This window comes from Oryx dammah, unplaced genomic scaffold, assembly GCF_014754425.2.
Source record: "Oryx dammah isolate SB20612 unplaced genomic scaffold, SCBI_Odam_1.1 HiC_scaffold_11072, whole genome shotgun sequence".
Classification (NCBI taxonomy): domain Eukaryota; kingdom Metazoa; phylum Chordata; class Mammalia; order Artiodactyla; family Bovidae; genus Oryx; species Oryx dammah.
This window is the reverse complement of record NW_024080466.1, coordinates 2,959,696-2,977,112: the sequence shown is the minus strand read 5'-3', so window position 1 is coordinate 2,977,112 and position 17,417 is coordinate 2,959,696. Positions and strand designations below refer to the sequence as shown.

At 40.4% G+C, this 17,417-nt stretch overlaps 1 pseudogene; it reads left to right on the top strand.

Moving 5' to 3' along the window:
- The first annotated feature begins 16,092 nt into the window (after positions 1 to 16,092).
- On the top strand, positions 16,093 to 16,595 carry LOC120860397 (annotated as a pseudogene).
- Positions 16,596 to 17,417: the final 822 nt, after the last annotated feature.

Below are 17,417 nucleotides of genomic sequence, written 5' to 3'. Positions count from 1 at the left end.
AATAGATACATGTGTTTGTATAACTGGGTTCACTTTGTTGTACACCTGAAACCATCACAACATTGCTAATCAACCATACTCCCACATAAAATAAAAAGTTAAAAAGAAAAAGAATTATTTCAAGGAGCACTGGGGTAGAAGGGATAAATGAAATAAAGACAAGCAAACCAGAATAATGAGATCAAAAGGCAAGGGCACGACGTGGGCATCCTTCATAGTGCTCAGGAAGTCTCTGCTAAGAGTGGAGAAGGAGCTGTTCTGAAAGCTGAGCCAGCCTAAAAATGCCTCCCAATGTTTAAATGAGAGCTTCTGCAATATGTGTACTAGCCAATAAGCAACACCAAGCATCCACTTTTTACAGTTTAAAAATATGGAATAATTATAAAATAGAATGCAAATTTACTTTAAATAAAGATAAGAGATTCAAAGCAGTTTCACATTTGTGGCAAGCATCTGGGGTGTATTCCCAGAGCCCCGTATAACCCACTCCCACACTTTCGGTGGGTGGCACTTTAGTGGAAATTCTGCCTCAAGCCCTGAGTGGTGAACAGTTCATCAGAGGCAAACATCAGTGCGAAGTATGGAACGCTGTGTACCAGGAGAGGAGCAAGCAGAAAATCTGCAGCTAAAGGAAGGGGAAGATGTTCAGGAGAACACAACAAAGACAAGGTCCAAGGTGTAAAATACACAAAGTATGGAAAACAACGAAACTAAGGCCATGTTTATTTCACTTATTAAGTACTTGTTAAACATGTGCATATGCATCAGGCATCGTGTTGGGCCCTAAGGACAAAATGAACAAAAAAATAACATGACCTGATGCCTAGAGTCTCCAGAAGAGGAGGACATTAAACAAATAAAGTGTTATGGAAACTCACAGAGCACTTAGAGAGAAACTAGCAAGGGCTTCTTTTTAAAGGATGAAAAAGAACCTCGCAAAGAAGTCATCTTCTGTGGTTCTGAACAATGATCAGGAACAAGGTAATCTTTGCAGATATGCATTCAAGGATAGAGGTCAACCTGTATCCAGGCTCTATTCAGGACTAAGTCTCACACATTCCTGATGCAGCAACAAGGAAAGTATGGCTGGTCAGCCACACTTTCTTGGTGTGCTGAAATCTTGGTCAGCTGAGAGGAGGGATGTGACATAAAGTTGAGGACAGGTCGGGGACATACTGCTTCGGCCTCCTATAGGAATTTGGGTTTCACTCTAATTGGGAAATCACTGAAGGCTTTTCATCAGACATGAGTCAGGTTTCATCTTACTAAGATCACTGCCTATAGTGTGGAGAAGAATTAAAGAGGAGACAAAAAAAGGGGTGGGGAGAACATTAAGGAAGCCAGAGCAAGAGTCGAGGTGAGAGATGAAGACAGCTTGGTCGAGGGTGACAGGAACTGAAATAGGAAATACAGATAGATATGAAGCACAGTGGAGAAGGCAATGGCACCCCACTCCAGTACTCTTGCCTGGAAAATCCCATGGACAGAGGAGCCTGGTAGGCTGCAGTCCATGGGGTCATGAAGAGTTGGATACAACCGAGTGACTTCCCTTTCACTTTTCACTTTCATGCATTGGAGAAGGAAATGGCAACCCACTCCAGTGTTCTTGCCTGGAGAGTCCCAGGGACGGGGGAACCTGGTGGGCTGCCATCTGTGGGGTCACACAGAGTCGGACACAACTGAAGTGACTTAGCAGCAGCATGAAGCACAGAGTTGGCCATGAATTAGATGTAGAGAGTGAGCCAGATGTGAGTAACTAACATGCATAACTCTGGCATGAGTAACTGCAAGGGTGACAGAAGCAGTCATGTTCCAAGCGGGCATGTTGGAGGAAGAAGGGTTTCAAGAGCGGTTGATCAAAGACTCAGTTCTGGACTTCCTCACTAGCAGTGCCTGAGAATCATCCTAATGGAGGTGCCTAATAATCAAATTTCCAAGTGAGAAGTGAGCTCTGGATCAGGCTGTGAATTTCAGAGCTCCAGACACACATAGGAGCCTGTGAACAGCTGGCATTGGATTGTTGGTATTTACTTGCTAAATAACCCCTAACTCTTTACGACCTCATGGACTGTGGCCTGCCAGGCTCCTCTGTCCATGGGATTGCCCAGGCAAGAATCTTGGAGTGGGTTGCCATTTCCTTCTCCAGGGGATCTTCCTGACCTAGGGGTCCTGCCCATGTCTCTTACATTCCCTGCATTGCAGGCAGATTCTTTACCACTGAGCCACCAGGGAAGTGCTATTTAATAGGATTGCCTAGGAAATGTGTGTTTGTCTCAGACCACAGAAAACACACTGAAGTCAAGTAAATATGATCCCGTGGGAGAATAATGTCATTTCCAAACCTTTGTCCATTCTATTTCTCTTGTCAAGGGTTTTGTCTGGTCTTTCTTCTCATGCACTAAAGTGCAAAAGAAAAGAAACGAAAAAGTCTAAATGTTCTGGCTCTATGTGCTTCACATTTTAATGAATGATTCCATTGCAAGATGTAGCAATAATTGCTTTTTATTCATGTGCTTCCTGTGTCATCTGTGGGTTGAGTAAAATGGTCACTAACAAATGTTTTTCAGAAGTTCACTGTGAATCTATACCATACACTACATTAATGTGGGAAGCAAGCAGTCTTTACTTACACATGTATGCTTCCATAATTCAAATCTTGTTGGCCCCAGCATCACCTACAAGGTAAACTCAACCCCAGGCTGCATATTCTTCCAGCCTCTCTCTTCCCAAACCCACATAACAGGGCATGATTTAGCAGTCAGTGCTTATACAGCTACCCACTGCTCTGCTATTGCCCATGCTTTTTCTATGCCTGGGATAAATGAAAATACAATGTTTTTTGTTCAAAAATTTTGAAGACTTTGAAGGCGATGACAACATGGCATTATACCAATGCAGGGTCCCTCTGAGGCCCTGTGTAATTGCACAAATCTGCAAGCTCATGAAGCCAGCCCTGGCCTGTTTCCTGCCCTGGGAATAATAATAATAGTATCTGCTTCCTAAGGTTGGAGATTAAATGAGGCAATACATGTAAAACAATTAGAGAGTGCCTGGCACATAGGAGACATAATGAAAGTGTGAGCTACACTGTTGCTGTTCAGTTGCTAAGTCGCATCCAACTTTTTGCGACCCCATGGACTGCAGCACGTCAGGCTCTGCTGTTCTTCACTATCTCCTGGAGTTTGCTCAAATTCATGTCCATTGAGTCAGTGATACTATCTAACCATCTCATCCTCTGTCGGCCTCTTCTTTTGCTTTCAATGTTTCCCATCATCATTCAACCACTAAAGACACTAGAGTCATTTTTGAGTTAGAAAGAGTCATGTCTTCCAAATTTTAATTTTATAATTTAAGCATAATGAAAAAGAGTACAAGAAAAGTTTTCATATTTGCATCTTTCATTCTTTGCCCTCCTTCCACTGAAACCTTCTCCCACTACAACTCAGCACCCAGCCTTTCCAGGTCATTCCTTCTTTGGAAGCTCAAAGGAAAGCAAAGATGTAAAGAAAATGTCTATGAAATCTTTCAACTTCTTCAGGAAGTTGTGGAGAAGATGAAGTATCTAAAATCCACTGGTCAAACTCTGTTTTTGGAAAGAGCTTCAGCAAAACAGGTCTTTGAGAAAAGAGTAATGGAAAGCAACTCAGACCTGACAAGAGGAAATCTTCCCATGTTGTCACACTTGGAGGAAAGGAGTCAAGGGAAGAAAGTCTGAAACACTGGGGTGAGGCTCCAAGACCATTTTTGTCCCTACTCTGCCTTTTTTGCTTTGTGGAGGAAAGAGTACTTGGGGACTTCCCTGGTGGCCCAATAGTTAAGAATCCACCTTCCAAAGCAGAAGATGCAGGTTCAATCCCTGGTCAGGAAACTAAGATCCCATGTGTGATGAGGCAACTAAGCCGACATGCCACAATGAAGAACAAGTATAGCTAAAATTTAAAAAAAAAAAAAAAAAAGAACTTGAACTTGGATTGAGAAACTTAGTGTCCAAGTTGATTTTTTTTTAAATAGCTTCTGTCTGGATTTGACACTCAACTACATTGGTAAAATTTTAGGATTAAAACAGAACAATCAATTTTATAAAGAAAGAAGGTGACTGGAGTCTTATCACTCGAGGTCTCTAATTTCTTTTTCTTCTATATGTGCCCTTGCTTATTTTTAAAATGTATTTATTTTTTAACTGAAGGATAATTGTTTTACAGAAATTTTCTGTTTTCTGCCAAATAATTAGAAGCAGAAAAATAATTTCAAATATTCTGTCAATGGATCTTTAAAAAGTAACAGCATTTCTTCTTAAATTTACCTATAAAATAGTGTAGGCATTTCCCCTTTCTTAGACATTTTCTTTATATCCAATAAAGGAGGAAAAAATGACCAAAATTAATAGCAATCATTATCACAGTAGTAGTGATTTTCTTCCAAGAAGCTTAAAGTACTTTTTAAATATCATTTCATAATGAAAAGAAAGCAAACGGACTATTGAACTACCGTGTTACCATCATTATTTGAATAATGTTATAGCATCTGTAGTGAATTTTAAGATAGTTGAGAATATCAGACATATAAGAAATGCAAAACGGCAGAGGCATTTTTTTATTTTTAACCCTGAACTTTATTTTTTCTAGAAAAGCACTGAGTGATTGAGTTCTGATAGCTCTTAATGCCAAATACACCGGGTGGGGGTGGGGTGGGGTGGTCGGTTAAGAAAAATAACAATTTAGAAAAAGAGGGACCAAATGGGAAATGTCACATCAATCTATCAGCCTGGTTTGTGACTCATATGGAAAAGATATTTCAATATTGGCATCCATGACAATCCTTATACCAGGTTATCACACAAATTAGATTATTTTGGAATAAACACTTAGCCAGTAGTGTAGGCTGTAATCAGTCAGTTCAGTTCAGTCGCTCAGTCATGTTCAACTCTTTGCAACCCCATGAATCACAGCACACAAGGCCTCCCTGTTCATCACCAACTCCTGGAGTTTACCAAACTCATGTCCATTGAGTTGGTGATGCCATCCAGCCATCTCATCCTCTGTCGTCCTCTTCTCCTCCTGCCCCCAATTCCTCCCAGCATCATGGAGTCAACTCTTTGCATCAGGTGGCCAAACTATTGGAGTTTCAGCTTCAGCATTAGTCCTTCCAATGAACACCCAGGACTGATCTCCTTTAGGATGGACTGGTTGGATCTCCTTGCAGTCCAAGGGACTCTCAAGAGTCTTCTCCAACACCACAGTTCAAAAGCATCAAGTCTTCAGCCCTCAGCTTTCTTCACAGTCCAACTCTTACATCCATACATGACTACTGGAGAAACCATAGCCTTGACTAGATGGGTCTTTGTTGGCAAAGTAATGTCTCTGTTTTTTAATATGCTATCTAAGTTGGCAGCAATTTCCCTTCTAAGAAGTAAGTGTCTCTTAATTTCATGGCTAAAATTACCATCTGCAGTGATTTTGGAGCCAAAAAATAAATAAATAAAGTAGGCCACTGTTTCTACTGTTTCCCCATCTATTTCGCATGAAGTGATGGGACCAGATGCCGTGATCTCAGTTTTCTGAAAGTTGAGCTTTAAGCCAACTTTTTACTCTCCTCTTTCACTTTCATCAAGAGGCTCTTTAGTTCCTCTTCACTTTCTGCCATAAGGGTGGTGTCATTTGCATATCTGAGGTTATTGGTATTTCTCCCAGCAGTCTTGACTCCAGCTTGTGCTTCTTCCAGTCCAGTGTTTCTCATGATGTACTCTGCATATACGTTAAATAAGCAGGGTGACAATATACAGCCTTGATGGACTCCTTTTCCTATTCGGAACAGGTCTGTTGTTCCATGTCCAGTTCTAACTGTTGCTTCCTGACCTGCATACAGATTTCTCAAGAGGCAGGTTAGGTGGTCTGGTATTCCCATCTCTCTCAGAATTTTCCTCAGTTTATTGTGATCCACACAGTCAAAGGCTTTGGCATAGTCAAGAAAGCAGAATTAGACATATTTCTTGAACTCTCCGGCTTTTTTGATGATCCAGAGGATGTTGGCAATTTGATCTCTGGTTCTTCTGCCTTTTCTAAAACCAACTTGAACATCAGGAAGTTCATGGTTCACATATTGCTGAAGCCTGGCTTGGAGAATTTTGAGCATTACTTTACTAGCGTGTGAGATGAGTGCACTTGTGCAGTAGTTTGAGCATTCTTTGGCATTGCCTTTCTTTGGGATTGGAATGAAAACTGACCTTTTCCAGTCCTGTGGCCACTGTTGAGTTTTCCAAATTTCCTGGCATATTGAGTGCAGCACATTCATAGCATCATCTTTCAGGATTTGAAATAGCTCCACTGGAATTCCATCACCTCCACTAGCTTTGTTCATAGTGATACTTTCTAAGGCCCACTTGACTTCACATTCCAGGATGTCTGGCTCTAGGTGACTGATCACACCATCATGATTATCCAGGTCTTGAAGATCTTTTTTGTACAGTTCTTCTGTGTATTCTTGCCACCACTTCTTAATATCTTCTGCTTCTGTTAGGTCCATACCATTTCTGTCTTTTATTGAGCCCATCTTTGCATGAACTGTTCCCTTGGTATCTCTAGTTTTCTTGACGAGATCTCTACTCTTTCGCATTCTATTGTTTTCCTTCTTTTTCCTTGCATTGATTACTGAGGAAGGCTTTCTTATCTCTCCTTGATATTCTTTGGAAATCTGCATTCAGATGCTTATATCTTTCCTTTTCTCCTTTGCTTTTCATTTCTCTTCTTTTCACAACAATTTGTAAGGCCTCCTCAGACAGCCATTTTGCTTTTTTGCATTTCTTTTCCATGGAGATGGTCTTGATCCCTGTCTCCTGTACAGTGTCAGGAACTTCCATCCATAGTTCATCAGACACTCTACCAGATCTAGTCCTTTAAATCTATTTCTCACTTCCACTGTATAATCATAAGGGATTTAATTTAGGTCATACCTGAATGGTCTAGTGGTTTTCCCCACTTTCTTCAATTTAAGTCTGAATTTGGCAATAAGGAGTTCATGATCTGAGCCACAGTCAGCTCCTGGTCTTGTTTTTGTTGACTGTATAGAGCTTCTCCATCTTTGGTTGCAAATAATATAATCAATCTGATTTCGGTGTTGACCATCTGGTGATGTCCATGTGTAGAGTCTTCTCTTGTGTTGTTGGAAGAGGGTGTTTGCTATGACCAGTGCATTATCTTGGCAAAACTCTATTAGTCCTGGCCCTGCTTCATTCCGTATTCCAAGGCCAAATTTGCCTGTTACTCCAGGTGTTTCTTGACTTCCTAGTTTTGCATTCCAGTCCCCTATAATGAAAAGGACATCTTTTTTGGGTGTTAGCTCTAAAAGGTCTTGTAGGTCTTCATAGAACCATTCAACTTCAACTTCTTCAGATTTACTGGTTGGGCCATAGGTTTGGATTACCATGATATTGAATGATTTGCCTTGGAAATGAACAGAGATCATTCTGTCATTTTTGAGATTGCATCCAAGTACTGCATTTCAGACTCTTTTGTTGACCATGATGGCTACTCCATTTCTTCTAAGGGATTCCTGCCCACAGTAGTAGATATAATGGTCATCTGAGTTAAATTCTCCCATTCCAGTCCATTTTAGTTCGCTGATTCCTAGAATGTCGACGTTCACTCTTGCCATCTCTTGTTTGACCACTTCCAATTTGCCTTGATTCAGGGACCTAACATTCCAGGTTCCTATTGCTCTTTACAGCATCAGACCTTGCTTCTATCACCGGTCACATCCACAAGTGGGTATTGTTTTTGCTTTGGCTCCATTCTTCATTCTTTCTGGAGTTATTTCTCTGCTGATCTCCAGTAGCATATTGGGCACCTACCGACCTGGGGGGTTCCTCTTTCAGTATCCTATCATTTTGCCTTTTCATACTGTTCATGGGGTTCTCAAGGCAAGAATACTGAAGTGGCTTCCCATTCCCTTCTCCAGGTTGTACTAGTCAGTCCTTATTAGAGAGTTTTTAATGCTGAAGTCCTTTCATGTACAGGTAGAAATGATATCATTTCTCTGAGATTCTATTAGCACATATCACTATTCCCTCTCAACTAAGCATTTAATTCCTCACATGTAGAATTTTTGTACAATTATTTGAAAGTGAGACATATAATCTTGCAATCAGAGTAACTGCGTGGGTTAAAGACATTACTTACTTTGCAGAGACAGAATGTAGTTCTGTTGGACTAGAATTTGGAATTACTGAATTACATACATTTTTGTCTCCACCACTTATTAGCTGTGTGAATGTGGGCAAATTACCTTAACTTTTCCAACCCTCAGTATTCTTGGCCATAAAATTGTCCTAATAATAGTGCCTGCTTCATAGGGTTGCTACTAGGAGTCATGAAATTATCTATGAGCATCACTCAATACATACGAACTGCAAGTATTTATTTATGCATTCAAATGCATTTAACAGCATATTGGTAAAGAATCCACCTGCCAATGCAGGAGACACGAGCGATGTGGGTTTGGTCCCTGGGTCAGGAAGATTCCCTGGAGAAAGAAATGGGAACCCATTCCAGTATTCTTGCCTGGGAAATTCCATGGACAGAGAAGCCTGGCTGACTATAGTCCCGTGGGGTCCCAAAGAGACAGACATAGCTGAGCCACTGAGCACTCACAGAAAGAATACAGTGTCTAATATAACTTGGGATAAGAGCAAGTTTAACATAACTTCAAAGATAAATATTATCGGAACCTGCAGCCACTATTACCACAGCTGCCATTTTTGAACAGGCTCTGAATTCACCCAGGAGCTCTCAGGAGCCACTTGGGGTAGGCAAGCAGCTTGGCATAGGGAACACTTGGCATAGGGAATGGTGGGTTGTGGGGAGCAGTGGTCAACTGGGGACATAAAAGTTGGAGGGGGGCTAGACTGACACATCCTTCCCTCAGGCCCACAAGAGCATCACAACATCATCTGAAGACAACTTTGATTCTTCACTTTCTCTCATGCCCACATCCAACCCATCAACTGATTATCAGTGCTATCTTCAAAATGCATCTACAATCTGATCATATCAGGCCACCTCTAACTCCAACACTTTGACCTACATCTTCATTATTTTTCTGCTGTTATCCCTTCTCCCATTCCTCCACAAAACCTGTTATCAGCTATAATGATCCTGTTGAAACCTGAACATGATCTTGTCACTCTTGTACTCAAAAGTTTCCATGATTTCCCAATGAATGTAGAATAGAATCAAGAATTTTTCCTATGAGTTTCAAGGCTATATACTCCTTTTAAATAGCTTTTCCTACCAACCTCCTACTCAGTCTTTCTGATCCAACTTCAGTGGTCTCCTTACTGTTCCCCCAACACATCAAACACACAACCATCTCAAGGTCTTTGCATCCATGATACCCACCATCTGGACTACCGTTCTGCATGGTATCCACAGGGGCACTTCCTTCATATTTCTTTTCAAATGACATTGTACTAGAGATGCCTTCCCTGACCCTCCTGCATAAACTAAACTCCCCATCACCACCACTTTCTTCTTCACACACCTTTTATTCTTCACAGCACCTATCACCACCATCAGACCAATATACTATTCACTGTTTACTGCCTGATCTTGTACTAAAAGGTAAATTTCATAAGAGGAGATTATTTTCTTTATTTTATTCACCAGTGCATCCTAGTATCTAAATTGGTCTTCCCAGATGGTGCTAGTGGTAAAGAACCCATTTGCTAATGCAGGAGAGATTAGAGAAATGGGTTCCCTGGGCCAGGAAGATCTCCAGGAGGAAGGCATGGCAACCCACTCTAGTATTCTTGCCTGGAGAATCCCCATGGACAGAAGAGCCTGGCAGGCTACAGTCCATAGTGTCTCAAAGAGTTGGACATGACTGAAGCGATGTAACACACACACAGTATCTAAATTAGTCCCCAGTACACAATAAGTGATTAACAGAACTTTATAATTGATTGGCAGAGTGAAGGAGAAAATGGTACCCTGGACGACTCTTCCAATCCTGGCTTATGGAAGTGAGCAAGATGATGGTTCAATTGATCCATGCTAGGCATCCAAGAAGAGGGTCTGGTAAAGGGTATATTAACTCTCTTCTCCTGCTTAACAAATTACCCTATAAGATATCAACTTAACATACTAAGCACAGAGTTTCTAAAGGTCAGAAATATGGGAGCAAGTCTCCACGAAATTGCAACCAAGCTACCGGCCAGGGCCACAGTCATCTTAGAGTCTGTTGTTACTGAAGGATTCATTCCTAGGCTTGCTCATGTGGTTGTTGGCAGGCCTCAGATCCTCCTTAGTGATTGACCATAGCTGTCCATTCTTCTCCATAAGACTGCTCCCAACAGAGCAGCTGGCTTCCTCTCCTCCCCACTCTGTGCCCCACCTTCCCCATACAGTGAGATAGCCAAAGGAAAGAAAGCACAAGCAAGAGAAAACTTTCAAGATGGAAGTTGCAGAGTTTTTTAACCTAATAGTATAATTAACATACCATCACTTCCTCCATATTGGTCACATAGACCAACTCTGATACAATGTGGAAGGGGATCACACAAGTAGTTGACCATCAGGGAGTAGGGACCCTTAGGAAGATGGCCAGGAAAGGGGACAAACTGTGACTTCAATAAAGGACAGGCTGACATTGAAAGGTCTCTAAGACATTTAAGGGGAACATGTCAAGGAAAAGTTGGGGTATAGGGCAGTTCTAACAAATGAGGACAGGCCAGGAAAACAACCTTATTTAAGTGTGCTTCAGTGGTAGTCTATGGGGTCACACAGAGTCAGACACGACTGAAGCAACTTAGCAGCAGCAGCAGCAGTGATAGTTACAGCTCATGATTCAGATTTATTCCATTGGGATTAAAGTTGATCTAAATTCTTTTTTTTTTAATTTCACTTTTTTTTTTTTTTTTTTTACTTTACAATACTGTATTGGTTTTGCCATACATTGACATGAATCCACCACAGGTGTATATGAGTTCCCAACCCTGAACCCCCCTCCCACCACCCTCCCCATATCATCTCTCTGGGTTATCCCAGGGAACCAGCCCCAAGCATCCTGTATCCTGTATTGAACCTAGACTAGAGATTTGTTTCTTACATGATAGTATACATGTTTCAATGCCATTCTCCCAAACCATCCCACCTTCTCCCTCTCCCACAGAGTCGAAAAGTCTGTTCTTTACATCTGTGTCTCTTTTGCTGTCTTACATACAGGGTCATCATTACCATCTTTCTAAATTCCATATATATGTGTTAGTATACTGTATTGGTGTTTTTCTTTCTGGCTTACTTCACTCTGTACAATCGGCTCCAGTTTCATCCACCTCATTAAAACTGATTCAAATGTATTCTTTTTAATGGCTGAGTAATACTCCATTGTGTATATGTACCACAGCTTTCTTATCCATTCATCTGCTGATGGACATCTAGGTTGCTTCCATGTCCTCGCTATTATAAACCGTGCTGCAGTGAACATTAGGGTACACGTGTCTCTTTCAATTCTGGTTTCCTTGGTGTGTGTGCCCAGTAGTGGGATTGCTGGGTCATAAGGCAGTTCTATTTGCAGTTTTTTAAGGAATCTCCACACTCTTCTCCATAGTGGCTGTACTAGTTTGCATTCCCACCAACAGTGTAAGAGGGTTCCCTTTTCTCCACACCCTCTCCAGCATTTATTGCTTGTAGACTTTTGGATCACTGCCATTCAGACTGGCATGAAATGGTACCTCATTGTGGTTTTGATTTGCATTTCTCTAATAATGAGTGATGTTGAGCATCTTTTCATGTGTTTGTTAGCCATCTGCATGTCTTCTTTGGAGAAATGTCTATTTAGTTCTTTGGCCCATTTTTTGATTGGGTTGTTTATTTTTCTGGAATTGAGCTGCATAAGTTGCTTGTATATTTTTGAGATTAGTTGTTTGTCAGTTGCTTCATTTGCTATTATTTTCTCCCATTCCGAAGGCTGTCTTTTCACCTTGCTTATAGTTTCCTTTGTTGTGCAGAAGCTTTTAATTTTAATTAGATCCCATTTGTTTATTTTTGCTTTTATTTCCAGTATTCTGAGAGGTGGATCATAGAGGATCCTGCTGTGATTTATGTCGGAGAGTGTTTTGCCTATGGTCTCCTCTAAGAGTTTTATAGTTTCTGGTCTTATGTTTAGATCTTTAATCCATTTTGAGTTTATTTTTGTGAATGGTGTTAAAAGTGTTCTAGTTTCATTCTTTTACAAGTGGTTGACCAGTTTTCCCAGCACCACTTGTTAAAGAGATTGTCTTTAATCCATTGTATATTCTTGCTTCTTTTGTTGAAGATAAGGGGTCCATAGGTGTGTGGATTTATCTCTGGGCTTTCTGTTTTTGTTCCATTGATCTATAATTCTGTCTTTGTGCCAGTACCATACTGTCTTGATCACTGTGTCTTTGTAGTAGAGCCTGAAGTCAGCCAGATTGATTCCTCCAGTTCCATTCTTCTTTCTCAAGATTGCTTTGGCTATTCGAGGTTTTTTGTATTTCCATACAAATTGTGAAATTATTTGTTCTAGCTCTGTGAAAAATACCACTGGTAGCTTGATAGGGAGTGTACTGAATCTGTAGATTGCTTTGGGTAGTATACTCATTTTCACTATATTGATTCTTCTGATCCATGAACATGGTATATTTCTCCATCTATCAATGTCCTCTTTGATTTCTTTCATCAGTGTTTTATAGTTTTCTATATATAGGTCTTTAGTTTCTTTAGGTAGATATATTCCTAAGTATTTTATTCTTTTCATTGCAATGGTGAATGGAATTGTTTCCTTAATTTCTATTTCTACTTTCTCATTATTAGTGTATAGGAATGCAAGGGATTTCTGTGTGTTGATTTTGTATCCCACAACTTTACTATATTCATTAATTAGCTCTAGTAATTTTCTGGTGGAGTCTCTAGGGTTTTCTATTAGAGGATCATGTCATCTATAAACAGGGAGAGGTTTACTTCTTCTTTTCCAATTTGGATTCCTTTTATTTCTTTTTCTGCTCTGATTGCTGTGGCCAAAACTTCCAGAACTATGTTGAACAGTAGCAGTGAAAGTGGGCACCCTTGTCTTGTTCTTGACTTTAGGGGAAATGCTTTCTATTTTTCACCACTGAGGATAATGTTTGCTGTGGGTTTGTCATATATAACTCTTATTATGTTGAGGTATGTTCCTTCTATTCCTGCTTTCTGGAGAGTTTTTATCATAAATGGATGTTGAATTTTGTCAAAGGCCTTCTCTGCATCTATTGATAATAGATAATCTTTTGGCTTTTATTTTTCAATTTGTTAATGTGGTGAATTACATTGATTGATTTGCGGATATTGAAGAATCCTTGCATCCCTGGGATAAAGCCCACTTGGTCATGGTGTATGATATTTTTGATGTGTTGTTGGGTTCTGATTGCTAGAATTTTGTCGAGGATTTTTGCATCTATGTTCATCAGTAATATTGGCCTGTAGTTTTCTCTTTTTGTGGCATCTTTGTCAGGTTTTGGTATTAGGGTGATGGTGGCCTCATAGAATGAGTTTGGAAGTTTACTTTCCTCTGCAATTTTCTGGAAGAGTTTGAGAAGGATAGGTGTTAGCTCTTCTCAAATTTTTTGGTAGAATTCAGCAGTCTAGACCTGGGCTTTTGTTTGCTGGAAGATTTCTGATTACGTTTCAATTTCTCTGCTTGTGATGGGTCTCTTAAGATTTTCTATTTCTTCCTGGTTCAGTTTTGGAAAGTTGTACTTTTCTAAGAATTTGTCCATTTCTTCCACATTGTCCATTTTATTGGCATATAATTGCTGATAGTAGTCTCTTATGATCCTTTGTATTTCTTTGTTGTCTGTTGTGATCTCTCCATTTTCATTTCTAATTTTATTGATTTGATTTTTCTTCCTTTGTTTCTTGATGAGTCTAGCTAATGGTTTGTCAACTTTATCCTTTCAAAGAACCAGCTTTTTGTTTTATACTACCAATATTATTTCTCTTTTCATTGAAGTATTGTTGCTTTGCAATATTGTGTTAGCTTCAGGTATGCAGCAAAGTGATTCAGTTTCCACAAATATGTATGCATGTATCTCCTTTTTCAGATAACAGTGTTATTTCTGATGTGTGAATTTTGAAGAATGTATACACATATTGAAGTTAAGGAAAATCTTCTACTCTATAATTAAAGATTAATACAAGTATATGTAATCAAATGAACTATTGATTCACTCTAGTAACAACACTTTACTTAGTACATTAAGGAACATCTGTAAAGGATAAAATCAGAACACATAAATTCATTTTCCATTTATCCTACACCACTGTGAAGTTTGAGATCATCAGGCAAAAACAACCCAACATTCCCCTATCTGACTCAAATCTTCTCTATTACCTTCCATTTCAGTGAGAAAAAAGAAAGGATAATAATCCTTCCCATCATGCCCTGGATGCCACCTGGCCTGACCTTCTCTGAGAACTTGCTCTCAAAGAATCTTCCCACTACTTACTTCTCACATCACATCCTCTCAAAGGACTCTTCCCTATAGTTTATAAATACCTGCACACGCCCTCTTCTTAAACAGCAGCCTTTCTGTACCTTTCTTACCTTTTTCTTCAAGTGCAATCTTATCTGCTTCCTTCCTTTTTCTGCCAAACTTTCCAAAAATAAAATACACTAGCAAATTCCTATATTCTTCTTTTCATTTACCATAATCCAAAGTAAATGCTCATCTGATGTGCTGAAATTGTTCTCCCATAGCCATCAGTGACCTCATAGCCATCAAGCCCACTAGCTTCTTCCCATTTTCAGCTTCCCCTGCAGCACTCGATTCTGTTAACAGCCTTCTTGTATAAAAACCACTATAGACTCTTCTGCTCCCATTCCCCCTCTCTCTCTTTGTTGTGGTTACTCTATCTCCTGACACCAACTTCAATATGAACATCTCTTAAGGATTAATCCATGGATTTCTTCTCTTCTCTCAAACTGTTTTCTCCTTTGTCAGTTTGATCCAGGCTCATGACTTGAAATACCAGCTGGATGTTGATAATTCATTTTTATCTATGTAGAGCTCTTATTTTTCTCTCAAGGTCAGCCCCACATTTTTAACTGAACTAAATACATTTCCTCCTTCATGGGGACACCATCCTCCTGAGCCTTAAGCTGAAAACATTTTCGCACCCTTAACAGCTCACTCTCTCTCGGTTGCCCACATGTAATTAATATTCATTCTGCCTTCATAACAGCTCCAACATCCATTTCATCCTCCACATTCTCACCACCACTAGCTTACTTTAGACTCTTGGGATTTTTCATTTGAAGCACTGGTGAAGTCTCCAAATTGTCTCTATTTTTTCCCCCTTCACATTCTGTTTTATACGTCATTCCAGAATCTTCTAATGTCCCTAGAAAGCGTTCAGTGACTGCTTCCTACAAAAGGAAATCCAAACCCTTATTCTGATCTTTTATTCTCTCCAATTAACTAATATATACTTAGATGTCACACTTTTTACCAATCTTACAAAAAGGCCCCAGCCTTCTTGATTTGGTTTCTGCTTTTGCTTGAATTCAGTGACTTAAGGTTCATTACTAGTAAAGTCACTGTTTGGCCTCAGATTAATGATCAAATAGTTTATCTGTTAAAGAAAATAAATTCATGGTACCATGATACTTGTTAAAGAACAGTGAGGCAGAATTCACTTAGGGGAATGAATGAATGTCCTTGGTATAGGGACAAGGAGTTTTGCATCCTTGTTTTGCAACCAGGGAAGAGAGACTGGACTCAAGTCCAAATACAACAGGGAAAGGTGAGGATTAATATCCAGGAATATAAGGGAGCAGAGTGAGGGTCAGGGAATGGGAAATTACTAAAGGAAAATGTGGGGGTAGAGGAATTCTGGCTAAACTAACCTAGCAGGATTCTTGCTAAAGGCAGGCCAGGGTGATCACACATCACTTGGAGATGGTAGAGGATGAGGAACTTAAGTGGATATTGAGAGTGATTGGATATCAAAGGAGGGGCTCCCCTGGTGGTTCAGAGGTAAAGAATCTGCCTGCAGCCTTGCAGACTCCTCCACCCCAGAGCCTCCCACGCTGTGCATGGTCATGGTCAACCCCACGGTCAACCCCACCATGTTCTTCAACATCGCTGTCTATGGTGAGCCCTTGGGCCTCATCTTCTTCAAGCTGTCTGCAGGCAAATTTCCAAAAACAGCAAAAAATTTTCCTGCTCTGAGCACTGGGGAGAAAGTATTTGGTTATAGAATTTCCTGCTTTCACAGAATAATTCTGGGATTTATGTGCCAGAGTGGTGACTTCACACCCCATAATGGCACTGGTGGCAAGTCCATCTATGTCAAGAAATCTGATGATAAGAATTTCATCCTGAAGCATACAGGTCCTGGCATCTTGTCCATGGCAAACACTGGCCACAACACAAATGGTTCCCAATTTTTCATTTGCACTTCCAAGACTGAGTGGTTGGATGGCAAGCATATGGTGTTTGCAAGATGAAAGAGGGCATGAATATTGTGGAATCTGTGGGGTGCTTTGGGTCCAGTAACGGCAAGACCAACAAGAAGATCATTGCTGACTGTGGACAAATCTAATAAATTTGACTTGTGCTTTACTTAACCTGATGTGAATAACTGACTCATTTGAAAAGACCCTGACGCTGGGAAAGATTGAAGGTGAGAGAATAAGGGGATGACAGAGGATGAGATGGTTGGATGGCATCACCAACCCAATGGATGTGAGTTTGAGTAAACTCAGGGAGTTCATGATGGACAGGGGCCTGGTGTGCTGCAGTCCATGGGATCACAAAGAGTCGGACATGACTGAGCAATTGAACTGAACCGAACTTACTTAACCACAAGGCCATTCCTTCTGCAGCCCAGGAAAGGACCCTTCACCTCCATCTGCTAGAAATATCCTATAATCTTTATGCTCTCACTTTAGTTTTTTTGGGTTCCATATTTTCCTTAAACTCTCTTCAAGTTTAGCTGGATTTCAAAGTTCAATTTATGATTATGAAATAAAAACTAAACAACAACAACAAAAAAGAATCTGCCTGAAATTCAGGAGACACAGATGAGTAGGGCTCAATCCCTAGGTCAGGAAGATCCCCTGGCAACCTACTCCTGTATTCTTACCTGGGAAATCCCATGGACAGAGGAACCTAGTGGGCTACAGTCCATGAGGTCACAAAGAGCCAGACACAACTGAAGCGACTGAGCATGGCACAGCACATGGATAGCAAAGGTAGGGGATTCTGGGTGCACTGACAGCAGGATTGTTGCTAAAATTAACAAGGCCAAGACAGACATGGAAGCCCAAAGTCAGAGCTTAACCGAGAAGAGCTCAGAAGAGTCTGAGAAAATTTTAGTCCAGGAGATGATCTTTGTCAATCTTAGCTGAGTTCAAATACTAAC